This window comes from Panthera uncia, chromosome E1 (assembly GCF_023721935.1).
Source record: "Panthera uncia isolate 11264 chromosome E1, Puncia_PCG_1.0, whole genome shotgun sequence".
Lineage (NCBI taxonomy): Eukaryota > Metazoa > Chordata > Mammalia > Carnivora > Felidae > Panthera > Panthera uncia.
In genome coordinates this window covers 24,283,812-24,297,520 of record NC_064814.1, presented here as the reverse complement: position 1 = coordinate 24,297,520, position 13,709 = coordinate 24,283,812, and the positions used below count along the sequence as shown (strand labels likewise).

The window sequence follows — 13,709 nt, the reverse complement described above, 5'->3', positions numbered from 1 at the left end:
GCCCCATGCGGGGCTCGACCCCACGAGCTGTGAGATCATGACCTGAGCCGGAGTAGGTGTGCCTTTATTCCTTCATTTAGCATCGAGCGTCCAGTCCGTGCACAAAGCCAGGTTAGGGACTGAAGGCACCGTGGGGGCCCTCATGAGATGTGTCCTCGAACAGCTTCCAGGCCAGCGGAGTGCTCAGTCATGTGGCAGGTGCCACAGCAGTTACTGATATGACCACGGATGTGGCTCAGCGAGCACAAAGCAGGGGGCTGGCTTCTGCCGCGGGAAGGGGCATCCGTGAAACCTTCAGAGAGGATGTGCTTTGCTCCAGGCTGGCTTTTTTGAGGGGTGGGCATTGGTGGGGGGGCATATGAGTTGCCCCGGGGCGGTCCGTGCACAGTGCCACCAGCTAGGGCGGCTTAACAACAGAAACATCTTGTCTCTGGGGCACCTGGGTGACTCCATCAGTTAAGTGTCTGACTTGGGCTCAGGTCACGAGTTCGAGCCCCACGTCGGGCTCTGTGCTGACCACTCGGAGCCTGGAGCCTGCTTCGGATTCTGTGTCTCCTCCTCTCTCTGTCCCTCCCCTGTTTGTGCTCTGTCTCTCTCTCTCTCTCTCTCTCAAAAATAAATTTTAAAAAAGTTTTTTTAAGAAAAAAAAAGAAACATCTTATTCACCCTTCTGGAGGCCCAGTCCAGAGTCAGGGTCCGGATGCTCTGCGTGAAGGCTGCTAGGGAGAGCCCTTCCTTCCCTCTTCCACTTTCTGGTGTCCCCCACAATCCTCACTCCCGTGGCTAAGCTGCATCCTGCCCTTTGTCCTCACCTGGCGTCTTCTCCGTGTCTCTGTCTGTGTCAGATCAGGACCCACGCCTACGTCGTGATTTCATCTTTACTCGATCACGTCTGCAGACACCTTATTTCACAACAGGGACACTATCCCCCACGCGGCAGGGGATACAGCAAGGGTCCATGGGGAACATTTGAAGGCACCCCGGCCTCCCTCCGTCCAGAGCGGCAGCTCGGGTTCTCTTGGGGAAAAGAGGCTTTCCTAGCATCAGCCGGTCCGCCCCAGGAAAGCCTAGGTGTGTCAGCTAGATGTGGAATAGCACAGAGGACATCTGTTAAGCCCTCGGGCCCATTTTATAGAAGGGGAAAATGAGGCCGCGAGCTATCAAGTGAGACAGAGTGACCTGGGGTCAGAAAAGCTGGGATCAAGTCCTCCCTTAAACTCCTCTGCCTCAGTTTCCCCATTGGCCAACCAGAGGGGTTAGACTAGGTGAGTTCCACAAATGCTTCTTACTCGAGATACTTGGAGCTTGTGGGAGGCCACGGCAGCCAGGGTTTTGCCCGGTGGCCAGACCTCGTACCTAGAAGGTGTGGGGCCCAGTGTCAGGAACACAAACCCCGTGTCCGTGTGAACCGTGGCGCCATGGATATGCTCTTGCTTAAACCTGGCCCATCTCGTTGGTGTGAATCCTGCCTCCGTCTCTCTCGCTTGCTTCCCAGCATGCTCTGCCAGGCCCAGGCTCCTCTGGAGAGGCCTGGGAGCCCCATTCGCTGTGGGGGACACGGTGACAATCAGGGGAAGCCAGGGGTGCCGCTGGCCGGTGAGGAAACCGCCTGACCTCCAAGGTGGACACCTGGCAGAGGACCAACATCGGGGCACCGATACCGTCACGTCCCCTGCAGCCTTTGGTTCGGCCACCATAAGGCACAAAAGATGAGCTGTAGGTTTCCAGAGCAGGCTCCCTCTGCTTCCCCAAACAGCACTGCCGGGTGCTGCCCGGAAAAAGCCACCTGCCACCAGGGCACGTGAGCCCAGCAGCCAGGCCAGGGCAAGGCAGGCAGGGGCAGGGGGTGGGGGATGGGGGGGTCGGACAGCCAGTCATTGAACCTCATGCCCCTTGAGCTGTGCCCGCCTCCTGCCTTCCCCATCCTCAGAGTTCACGCCCTGGGCCACCCTCTGATGGCCCTGATCTATGGGATTAGCAAGGAAAGGAGATCCTAGCGTCCACCTACATCTGAACCCAGGCCACCTCCCGGTCACCGACCTTAATTAACAGTGGCTCCGTTCGGCCTGCCTGCGTGGGATTCTTAGTAGCCCACCCCCAGGGCGACGCTGTGTGGCGGGAAGAACAGGATGGGCAATGCTAACGGAGGCCGAGTGTGGCCAGCACTCGGCCAGACCTTGAGTTCCTGGTTGTTAGACTCTGTCACAGTGGATCCTACAGAAACCCCGGGCAGGGCAGGTGTGGCGGGACCCCTCCTGTCGTGCAAAGGAGCAAAGGACAGCTCAGAAAACGGCGGTGCTGCCTCGGTGCCCAGCAGTTTGTAAGTGCAGAGATGGGGCCCACCCTCCATCATCCACCTGCCAAGCCAGATCTTCTGGCCCTCATTCCAGGTGGCCTGTCAGCTTGGGCAGTGGCCGCAGAAGGGTCTTCACGCGCGGCTAGCACAGGCTTCTATCCCTGTGCTCCCGAGACTGCTTGCAAGCCCAGCCCTGCCCTCCATATCCCAGAGAGGACCCCGCAGCTGACCGGGGACGTGCCCCTGAGCATCACAGCACATGAGAGGAGGAGGGAGGGAGGGGAGGAGCCAGGTGACTTCCCAGGACAGGAAGGAGCACGTGGAACTTCTTCAATAGTCTCCCTCCTAATCAGCAGCTGGGGCCGGGGAGACAGAAGGCAGAGTGGGAGTCCTGGAGGGGGGATAAGCCGAAGGGCGGGGGGCCAGGGAAAGACCTTTCATACCAGATTGCCTTTGGCTCGTTTTTAATTGGGATCAGACCGACTCGCGTACCATAAAATCAACCTCTTAAAAGTGAACAGTCCGGTTGCATTGAGAACTTTCGCAGTGGTTACGGTCACCGCCTCTGCTTAATTCCAAAATACCTGCATCGCCCCAAAAGGAGACCCCGCGCTCATTCAGGCTCCCAACCGCCTGCTAGCCACCAGTCTCTGCCCCGTCTGTGGATTTCCCTGTTCCGGGTTGTGTCCTATACGTGGAATCACAACGTACGACCACATTTTACTGTTGTGATGGGAGCCCCTGTGCTCTCGGCCCCAAAGCCCCTCCTCCAGGGAAATCTCCAGGCCCTGCTCAGAGGAAGCTGCCTCGGTGGGCCTCCCCCAAGTGGCTCCCAAGGCGGCTAATGTGGAGCCTCCAGGGGAGCAGCTGCCCCTCATCTGAGGGGCCTGTGTTACCACTCACCCCGTGCAGTTTGGAGGAGAGAAACCGCTTCTCTCGGAGACAAGGGCACACTGCAGACCCAAGCAGATCCAGATCCCTTTCTAAGAGAATCCTGGGGGCTCAGTCGGCTAAACGTCCGACTGCTGCTCAGGTCATGATCTTGCAGTCTGTGAGTTCGAGCCCCGCGTCGGGCTCTGTGCTGACGGCTCAGAGCCTGGAGCCTGTTTCAGATTCTGTGTCTCCCTCTTTCTCTCTGCCCTTCCCCTGCTTGCACTCTGTGTCTCTTTCTCTCTTAAAAATAAATAAACATTTAAAACATGACTGTGTTTTAAGAAAAGAGATAAATGAATAAAACAAGGCAGAGTGACTGTGGTACCCACACTAGGGACAGCAAGGGGCTTGGTGTCTGCCAGGTCCCCGGGGGCTTTCTGCTAACGAGTGCCAGGAAAGGGGGCAAGGTAGACTTTGGGGCAGGAGCCGAGCTCAGTGTCCGGGGGTGGACGAGGGCCTGTCTCCCTCCAGATTGGGCATGGGCCCAGAGAGCGGCGTGTGTGTGTGTGTGTGTGTGTGTGTGTGTTGGGGGGGGGGGTGACAGCAGGAAAGGAGGGTGGCACGTGGGCCCTCTGGAGGGACCCGGGTGGGGCAGGTGGGTGCAGGCCTCTGTGTATAACACAGCTTGTCGGTCGCTTGGGGTCTGTATCTGCCGAGCAGCCCAGAGAGCCGCGTGGTATTATTATTTATGATGGAGCTCAGAGGTACCTGCCAGGGACTGGAATGGGCTGGGCGCCACGCAGCGTGGACGGCAAATTGAACTCCAATTTTCTGCTCCACGGTCTTCGTTACACGCCGCAAAGCGCCGGGACACGCGGGTCACCAGCCTGATGAGTGTGTGTGCTTCTTTGGCGGGCGGGCTCCATGTCTCGGCCTCTGCGTGGAGGCAGCAGACTCGCCACTCTGGTTTTCCCTCCGCGCCCCCCGCACCCGCCACCGGGGCCCGGCATCGGACTCCTCTCCCGTGGCCCGAACACCACGTCGACCTGAGCGGCCATCAGAGGCCTCGCGGGTTCGAAACCCGGCCCTGACTCCGGGGTGACCTCGCTCCGCTCACCTCTGGGCTTTGCTGAGGGAAATAAAAGGATGGTAATGATGTCTCCCCCAAAGTGGTCGGGGGCTAAGTGAGAAAACACGGGGGCTGGTGGGGATGAGGTCTTCACCGAACATCCTTCTTTCCCTTCTCCCTGGGCTGAGCGGCCCACGCTGATGTCAGGGAATGGAATGGAATGGAAGAGAGGGGAGGGGAGGGGAGGGAAAGGGAGGGGAAGGGAGGGGAAGGGAAGGGAAGAAGGAAAGGAAGAAGGAAGGGAAGGGAAGGGAAGGGAAGGGAAGAAGGGAGGGGAGGGGAGGGGAGGGGAGGGAAGGGAAGGGAAGGGAAGGGAAGGGAGGGCCATGCCCTTGGGTGGGATGCCGAGGCCCAGGGGGAGCCCCCATCATGCTGCCATGCGCCTGAGCTCTCTGGTGCGTATTAGGACGTCGATGCCAGTGCTAAGTCAGACCCCCTCTTCTGTCTTCCATCCCCTTCTGTCCTCGCTTCCTCAGACACAGTGGACAGTCTCCTTTAGGTGATGGCCTTTCTCAAGAGTGGGAAACAGGAGGCAAGGGAGAGCATGGTACCCAGAGCTTGGGACCACTTGTCCGCTGCCCTGGCACAGGCCTCGGTTCCCTGTGTCTGGTGGTGCCATCGTGGGGCACTGGGGACCCGCAGGCTGTAGGTTCTTGAAAATATCCGTACCTTGGCTTCTCGGGGCCGGTGGGATGTTTCTCCCTCTCTAGAGCTTAGAGACGGGCTGATGGTGGTACCCACGTGCTAGAGAGAGCTCACCTGAGGAATCTGTAAGACGGTCCCCTGGGGGAGTGCCAGATGCCAGTGGAACGAGTCTCCGTGGGGCCACGCAGGCCTGTCCGGGCAGCTGACCCCCCACAGCTGAGCTTTGCCGAGTCCCTTCATGGCCAGGGGTCTCAGATCCCAGCTGAAAGGCCGGAGAATTGTGCCAAGCAGGTGCCCCGCCCTGGGGTCACGGAGGGGGGGAGACAAACCTCATCCACACAGCATAATGGAGCTTCGTGGGAGAAATTCCAGGAGTTAGTGAAAATTTTATTACTGCCCCTTTTATAGCTCAAATGAATCTGAATACAGGAAAATGGTAATAGCACCGTTAGGCAAAAGCATTCTAATCCTCGGTGTCATTTTAATCTCCTAACCCTCCAGCCGAAATGTAAGGAAAGTCTCCCTTCCCCTCTGTTATTTGCAAGATAAACCCATTGGAAATGAGAACCCCCCCTTCTTTCCGCCCAAGGCTGGGGCTGCTTAGGCGTTCCTCACCTGCACAGTTCCAGCGGGAGGCCCTGGCAGTGACAGGGCTCAGAGCAAACGTAAGGATGGGCCATTTGCGCCTGGCGCTGGTCTCAGCCCTTACCCTCCTCACGAGGCCTAGGAGGAGGCCGCCGCCCACAGCCCAGTTCCCAGGTGAGGAAACGGAGACTCAAAGGGGCTCTGGAGCTGCCCCCGGGGTCACGCAGCTAGCGAGTGGCTCAGCCAGGTTTGAATCCGAGTAAGCCTGCCCCGGGCCCAGCGAGGTCGTAACTCATACCACTACTCAGATCTTGCAACACCGGAGCTGGAAGGGAAGGTCCAGGTCCCCCGGCAGGGTCTGCCGACACGAGGGAGATGATCTGGCTATGTTCAATGGCAAGTTTATGTGTCTACTTTTGCATTCACGGATCTGGGCCCTCCTGCACGCCGGACTCACTGCCAGGCTCTGGGGCTGGAGAGGCGAGGGGTCCCCTGTCCCTGTCTTCCAGTGGAAGAGCAGCATGGGTGCCACCGCACATGGGGCTGTGATGTGCATCCTCTATGCTGTAAGGGAGGCAAAGAACCTCAGAAGTCAGAAGGATGGGGAGGAGGACAGCAGGAAAAGAGTTACAGAGGACAGGCCATTTGAGCTTAGAAGGGACACAGGGCAGAAACTAACAGATTTAACACCTACATTTTTCTGGCAAAGAAGGAAAGAAAGGGCTCTCTGGGGAAAGGGAATGGAATAAGCAAAGGCCCTGGGGCACGGCGGACATGAGGACATGTCTGAAGAAGGTCGTGGTCTAGACCGGCAGAACTTTGTTCTCTGGCAGGCTGACTTATGTGCAATGACAGACCCAAGTCTCTGTGAGGCATTGCATCTGTCTCCTAGGGCTGCCGTAACCAAGTACCGTAAACTGAGTGACTCAAACAGAAATGGATTTTCTCACAGTTCTGGGGGCCAGAAGTCCGAAACCAAGGTGTCGGCAGGGCCCCGTGCCCTCTGAAGGCTGGAGGCAAGAATCCTTCCTGCATCTTCCAGCTCGTGGGGGCTCCTGGCAATCCGTGGCTTCCCTGGGCGGTCAACGCACCGCCTCCACCGTCACATGGCCATCCTCTCCCTGCATTTCTGTTCCCATGTCTCTCGCATAAAGACACCAGTCACACAGGGCCCACCCGACTCCCGTTTGACCTCCTCTTAACTAATTACAGCTACAACACCCTGTTTCCAAATAGGGTCTCGTTCTGAGGTTCCAGTTAGGCCATGAATTTGGCGGGGGACAGGGCAGTGCATCATTCAACCCAATTCAGTCGTCAATTTTTCTTCTCCTGGAAGTGACAAGATCGGCATCCCTTGGCTTCATCACCATTCATTCGCCATTCGTGTGTTCATTCACTTATTTCCTGAGCATTTTCTTTGCCCGGGGCTCTGTGCCCCGTGCTGGGGCCATAGAAAAGCAGGAGGCATCTGCCCAGCCCTTGTGGCCTCTGCATGGTTCATTCTTCTTTTCTGTGTGACTTTCTCACTGAAGGTACAGCGGGTCAAGCTGGTTGGTGGTGGGCTTGGGGCATACGCCCTTCCTTCCCCTTCCCCACGCGGCGCCCCTCCACCCCACTCACGGTTCCCCAGGGCCGTGTTGGGGCTCACTTGCACTGGCTGCCCCGGTGGCTGGGCCCCCCTAATCAGATTAAATGTGTATTCAAACAAATTGATGATCCGTTCCATTAGATGCTTTTTGAACATGCTTTTCTGAGCGAGAAATCCATTCGGCAGCAGCTGTGGAGGCCAAGGCATAATTGATTGTCCCACCCTCCCAGGCCCCGGCATCAGAAGGTGCCTGGCTCCTGAAGGTCACTGGCGAGGATTAGATTAAGGAGGGCGAGAGCCTTCTTTCCTGGCTAATGAAGCACTTGGCATGCAGGCAGCTCTGGGGCTGAGCTGGGCCAGGCATCTGCCAGGAGACAGTGGAGGGGCATAAATTAGCATCTCATTTGTGGGAGGCAGAAGGGAAGCCAGAAGGGAGGGCCTGCGGGGCTGGGCCACTACTGCCCTGGCTGGATGGGGTGGGAGCAGGCATGCCCTGCTCGGCCCCGGGGGCGGGAGGAGAGAAGGGAGCATCCCTGGGTCCCCTGGTCTTTATCAGGCATTATTCAGAAAGTGCCCGCAAACACCTGCCACGGCATGTGCTCCCCGGACGTTTCTGGAAGGCAGGGGCTCCAGCAGGGTCATGCATGGCAGCCTCTTCCTGTGCCCTTGGCATGGTATTCCCAAACCTTCCCTTTCCAGGCAGCTCCAGGCTTAGCACCTCCCCACCTGGATTTGGGAGGGAGAGGGACGTGCAGGAGTTCCTGACATTGTGCAGAATGTCCCGCAGCCCCTGCGTTTCCGAGGCATCCCGAGGCAAGACTCAGTTCTTGAGCCAGCTTGCAGTGGCCGTGAGGAAGCTGCATGTGGAAGGCTCGAAGTGGGACATCTCCGAGAGGCAGGAAATGGGTGGGGTGATCCTCGCCCCCCCCCCCCGTTTGATCACCTCCAAAGGTCTGTTCTGCAGAAAGAGCAGCCTGGGGGTACCAAGCACCGGTGCTCCAAACGTGGCGTGCGTTAGCTCACTTTGACCTTCCCAGCATCCTCTGGGGCAGGCGTTAGAAGCTGTTTCACTGATAAGACAAGGAAGGCTCCGAAGTTACTCTGCTCAAGGTCAGACTTCAGTTAGCGTAGGAATTGGGATGGAAACCTGGATTCTCTTCCCCACCCTGGGACCTTCAAGCCAGACCCCTGGAAGAGGTGGGCACCTGGAGCCTTGAGTGGGTGGGGGCTTCTCTCCATGCACCCCCCTAGGCCACCCCCCTGCAGCCTCCACCCCAAGGTGGCCAGTCTCCGACGCATTCCCAGCCAGCCCGCCTCTTATCCCTGGATCTCGTTCTGGGGCTGTGACATTTGGGAATGTCCCTGCCATACAACCAGCATGACCCCTGCTTGTGGCTTCAAACCAGGCACCGTCCCTCACTTATATCGTGAGGCCACAGGTCAGAGTATGAAGAGCAGGCCAGCTGAGCATCAGATATGGAAAGATCCAGAGCTCTGGAATCCGCCAGACCTGACTTCACGTCTGGGAGAAAGTGTCAGGTGACCAAACCTTCCCCAGCGTCTGTTTTCTCATCTGTAAAAGGGGGTGATGACAGCTTCCAACTTCCTTGGAAGTTCTCATACCTCTTAACTGAGATGTTGGGCCTAAAGTGTTCCACGTATGGAAAGTTCCATGAGAAGCACGAAGGAAAGGCAGCAGACACAGAAGTGTGGGGAGAAGTGAGGCTCGGTGACAGGCACTCCCTGAATCCCTGCTTCCCATGGCCCAGGGCCCGGCCAGCTCCAGGGAGCACAGGGCTTTCCAGCCGGGACGGGCTAGAGGGCCACGGGGGTCAACCCAGGACAAAGGTGCAGAGACCAGGGGAGGGTGAGGTGAGAAGTTTGTAAGAATCCCAACCCCCTCCCTGTTCCCAGGCATTCCAGAGATGCCCCACGACCGAGCAGCCATACTTACTGTGTGCCCAGGGACAAGCTGCAAGGGACAGGCTTTGGCACGTTTCAGAGCTGGGATGGGCTGGAATTTGCCCCTGGAAGCGGGCTCTGGAGGGCAATAGACATCTTGTGGCCAATCGGGTGGTGGGTGGAGGTCTTCACCCCGGCTAGCAAGATTCTGGCTCCAGGAAAGTGGGGTTCCCAGGCCTGGGCTGGCTGGGAAGTCAAATTCCTGGAGCCGTGGAGGGACTCCAGAGAAAGAGGACATTATTTCGCTGGGGGCAGGAGGGAGGGGAGAGGTTGGAGTTGATAAGCTTCTTATAAGCCTGGAGCCTGGCGTAGAAGGATGACAATGCGGGTATTTAGCAGGGCAGTCAGGGACCCCTGAACTGTTACGGGAAAGGAGAAGGAAGCCCAAGACTGAGGCCTCTTGTCCGCCTCGGAAGGCGGCTCTTCCTTCAAGGGTCTCAGACTCCGGCGGTCAGGGGCCCCCAGCCGTGCCACACCCCGTGTCCCATGCACATAAAGGGCCTTCCCTTTCCTCTGTCCCCGGCAGGACAGGCCCGTGACTGCTCACCCGGCACTCTCCCATAGGTGCATGCAGATGCGAGCGTGTGTCTGATGCTAAGGAAGTAATCCGTTCTTGTGCAATACAACAAAAGGGACCAAAAGCTACAGAGTGACGAACGAGTCCCGTCCCACCCCGTTCTTCTTCCTAAAGCCTGACGGGAGCCAGTTTCTTCCGTAACCCCTAGACAAAAAGCCTGTGGCTAGACAAGCAAATACATTTTTATGCTTCGAGGAAATAGAACGTGCACAAATGGCAGCAGATTACGTGTCCGTTCTGCACCTTGCTTGTTTTCACTTACCGGTAGTTCCCCAAAATCGTTCCAGAGCCTGATGCTGCGGAGAATTCTCTAGCATAGAAGTGCAATCATTTCCTGTAACCAGTGCCCTCTTGACGAATAGGCAGGTCATTTTGGAGCTTTCACTGTTAACGAAACATAATGCTGCTAGGGGCGCCCGGGTGGCTCAGTCAGTTTGAGCACCGGACTTCGGCTCAGGTCATGATCTCTCAGTTTGTGGGTTCGAGCCCCGCGTCAGGCTCTGGGCTGACAGCTCAGAGCCTGGAGCCTGCTTCAGATTCTGTGTCTCCCTCTCTCTCTCTGCCCTTCCCAGGCTCGCTATCTCTCTCTCTCTGTCTCTCAAAAATAAACATTTAATAAAAACCATAATGCTGCTAAGAAATGCTGTCACTTTACCCATGCACAGGTGTGTCTGTGAAGGAGCAGTCCCGGGAAGAGCTGGGGATTGGGGGGGGGGCAGGGAGGGGGAAGGCATGCATTTTTAGTTTCGATGGAACCTCCAGACTACTCTCTGTAGATATGGTCCCGAGCTACAACCCCACATAGCTGTGTGCACGCTCGCCTGGGTCCCTGCGGGCTGGCCAGCACGGGGCCCTATCGTGCTTTCGGATCGTGGCCCAAGGGATAGGAAAAAGCGATATCTTACTGAGTTTTATTTGCCTTTCTCTTATCAGGCGGTTCAGCATCTTTGTCTGTGTTTCAGAGTTATTTGTAATTCTTTTCTGTGAACTGTTCAGATCCTTTGTCCAGTTGGTTAGTTCATCTTTTTCTTCCTGATTTATGGGAATATTTTTTATACCGGGAAAAATGAGCTCTTTGTCCATGATAGAAGTTGCAAATATTTTCCCCGAGTTTGTCATTTGTTGCCTTTTTGTTTATGGGTATTTTTTTTTCCGTGCAGAATTTTTATATAGCTGAAGGTATCAATCTGTTCTATGACTTCCTGGACTTTGTCTAATACTGCATCACCTCCTGAAGACTATATATTTTTAAAACCTCTGTGACTTTCGTCTACTCCCTTTAGAATTTCATTTTTCTCGCTTAAAACACTGATGCATCCATCTAGCATTTATTTTGAGGAAACGTGTGAGGAAGAGATTCAACTTTATTCCCTACCCCCCTACCCCCCCCCCCGCCCCAAATGTCTCCCTAGCTGTTCCAAAGCCATTTGGTGAATAATTGATCTTTTCCCCACCGACTTGAAATTCTACTTTAATCATATATTAAATGATCCCATATGTACTGAGGTCTATTTCTAGTCTGAGTCTGTCATTTCATCAGATTATTGGTGCAAGAACACACTGTTTTAATTATTGCAACTTTATAACATAGTTCGGTATCTGGGCTTGTCTTTTTCACCTATTACACTTTTACAGAATTTCTTAGGTATTCTTTTGTCATTTTTTAAAAATTTTTTAACGTCTTTTTAAATTTATTTTTGAGACAGAGAGAGACAGAGCATGAACGGGGGAGGGTCAGAGAGAGGGAGACACAGAATCTGAAGCAGGCTCCAGGCTCTGAGCTGTCAGCATAGAGCCCGACGCGGGGCTCGAACTCACGGACCGCGAGATCATGACCCGAGCCGAAGTTGGCCGGCCACTTAACCGACTGAGCCACCCAGGCGCCCCTCTTTTGTCATTTTTTTAAGTGTGAACTTTAGATTCACTTTGTCTAGTTAAAAAAACTGTAGTGTGTATGTGTGTGTGTGCGTGTGTTTTCCAAGTGAGGAAAAGTTTAAGGGAATGACACCCGTATAATATTGATTCTTTCTGTATTCAAGAATTCAAAATTCTTTCTCCTCCTTTCTCAGCTCCTTCCCACTGAGAAGGTGGCTAACAGGGCTGTTGTGTACAGTTGCACAAGTAGTAAACTGCACAATCCAAGCTCTTAGACTGTGAAAGGTGCTGCCGGTACCTGCCAACAGGGCATGAGCTCTTCCCTCCTGTAGTCTGCCCATCTGCCCACACGCTTAATAGTAAAGCATGTGCCTAAAGCGTGTGCCAGGCACCGTTTCTAACCTCGTTACGTTTTTTAATTCATTTGATACAATAAACGTATCCCCCAGTTTACAGCTAGGAGATTGAAATGCAAAAAGGTTATAAGTAAGCTCCCCAGGGTCAACGACTGGTGCATTCACGGCACAGACATCTCTCTCTGCACGTAAACGCACGTATACATGTGCCCAGACACACACTTGAACACACAAACACGTAGATACACACATAAGAGCACACACCTACACACACACACAGATACACACGGAGACTCAAGGACCCATAGACAATGCACACGGGTGCATGTGCACACCCGGCTGGCCCCCCCTGCCCCCCACCCCAGCATCCTTTCCCTGTCGGAGCCTCCCCCTTACTGCCGCACTGCCAGTCGCCCCGCCATCCCCTGCTTTTGGAAGACGGCAGGCCTATCAAGGGAAACCAGCTGGCTGCACTCCTGACATTGCTCAGTGCTGGGTAGGGCCTCCCCCCCCCCAAATCCTTGTATCGGATAGCAGGGGGAGGGCGGACCACAACGCAGGGGCTGGGGGAGAGGAGCCTCAGTTCCTCCCAAGCTTCCTGGGGAGGATAACTAGGGATGGGGGATGCAGGGATGCTCGGGGCTTGGTGGTACCCAGCAGGTTCTCAGGAAAGGGCAGCCCCGCCCTCCTCCTCCCAGAGTCATTATCTCGGGCAGGGCAGCCGCTGGAATCAGCCCATCCCAGCTCCTGTTGCTGGGCTCCAGGCAGGCGCCCCGGAGAGCCCGAGCACTGAACTGGAACAGGCGGACGTGATAACAGGTTGCCCAGTGAACTGGGTTACGGAGGTGAGGGGGTCTGAGTGCAGAGCGCGTGTGCACACGTGTGCACGAGCGAGTGTGCAAGCGCCCGCCCCGCCCGCCCCCTCTGATGTTCTGGCTCTGAATCAGCCCCTCATCGCCATCGGAGGGATTGAATCACTAGGAGTGTTATTGTTTTAAAACAAACGAGTGATGACAGGAACTAACAGAGGGTTTTTAAAAACACAATTCAAAGGGCTCTCAAACGCTGCTGGGGAATAGGAATGTGCCTTTGAAGTGCGAATGTGCCCATTTGTCAAACAGAGGCAGAGCCGCTGCCTCAGCAGAGTGGGCTGCGGGCAAATGGGTGCCTGCTCGCCTCTCTCCCCTCTGCTGCCACCGGAGGTGGGCGGGGGACCAGGGGACCAGGGGACCAGGGGGCGTGCCACTCCCCCAGCACACTCCCCCAAAAGAGGACCTCCTGAAGGGCTTTGGAAGGCGGTAAGCTGCAGGATGGTTGTCGGGAGTGATGCAGAGATTGTGGGGGGGGAGGGGCTCAATACCTGCCTGCCCTGGCTCTCCCTCCGTACACACCCAGGCTTGCCCTCCAGCGGCCCCCACAAAGAGAGCTGGTAGCAGGGATGAGGTTCAAGGAAGGCCCCTCCCCAGTAATCACAAGCTATGCACTCATGAGATTCAGACCTGGGGTGTAGGGTGGGGGCATGATGCCAGTTGACCCGGCCCCAGACGTATATCGCTGGTGCTCTGAGTGGTCGGTCTGCACTTGAACCCAGGGTGAGGCCTTGACGTGAATGTGAACCCACCTGCAGACCACAGTCACCTAATTCTGGCCAAGTCTGAGGGTAAGAGGACAGAAGGATCAAACAACCTGGCGGTGGAGAGGGCCCGCCGGATGGACTCTGCCCATGATGCTTCTGACGGGCTCTCCCAGCCTTAGGGGCAGGACTCAGGACGTCCCTGCCACCCGACACTTGTATCAACCCACCCCTCCCCCGGTTTCCTTGT

At 56.1% G+C, this 13,709-nt stretch overlaps 1 protein-coding gene across 1 annotated transcript in view; it reads left to right on the top strand.

Moving 5' to 3' along the window:
* SDK2 (sidekick cell adhesion molecule 2) overlaps positions 1-13,709 on the top strand; it is a 265,790-nt gene that overhangs the window by 111,430 nt on the left and 140,651 nt on the right. The window lies entirely within an intron of this gene.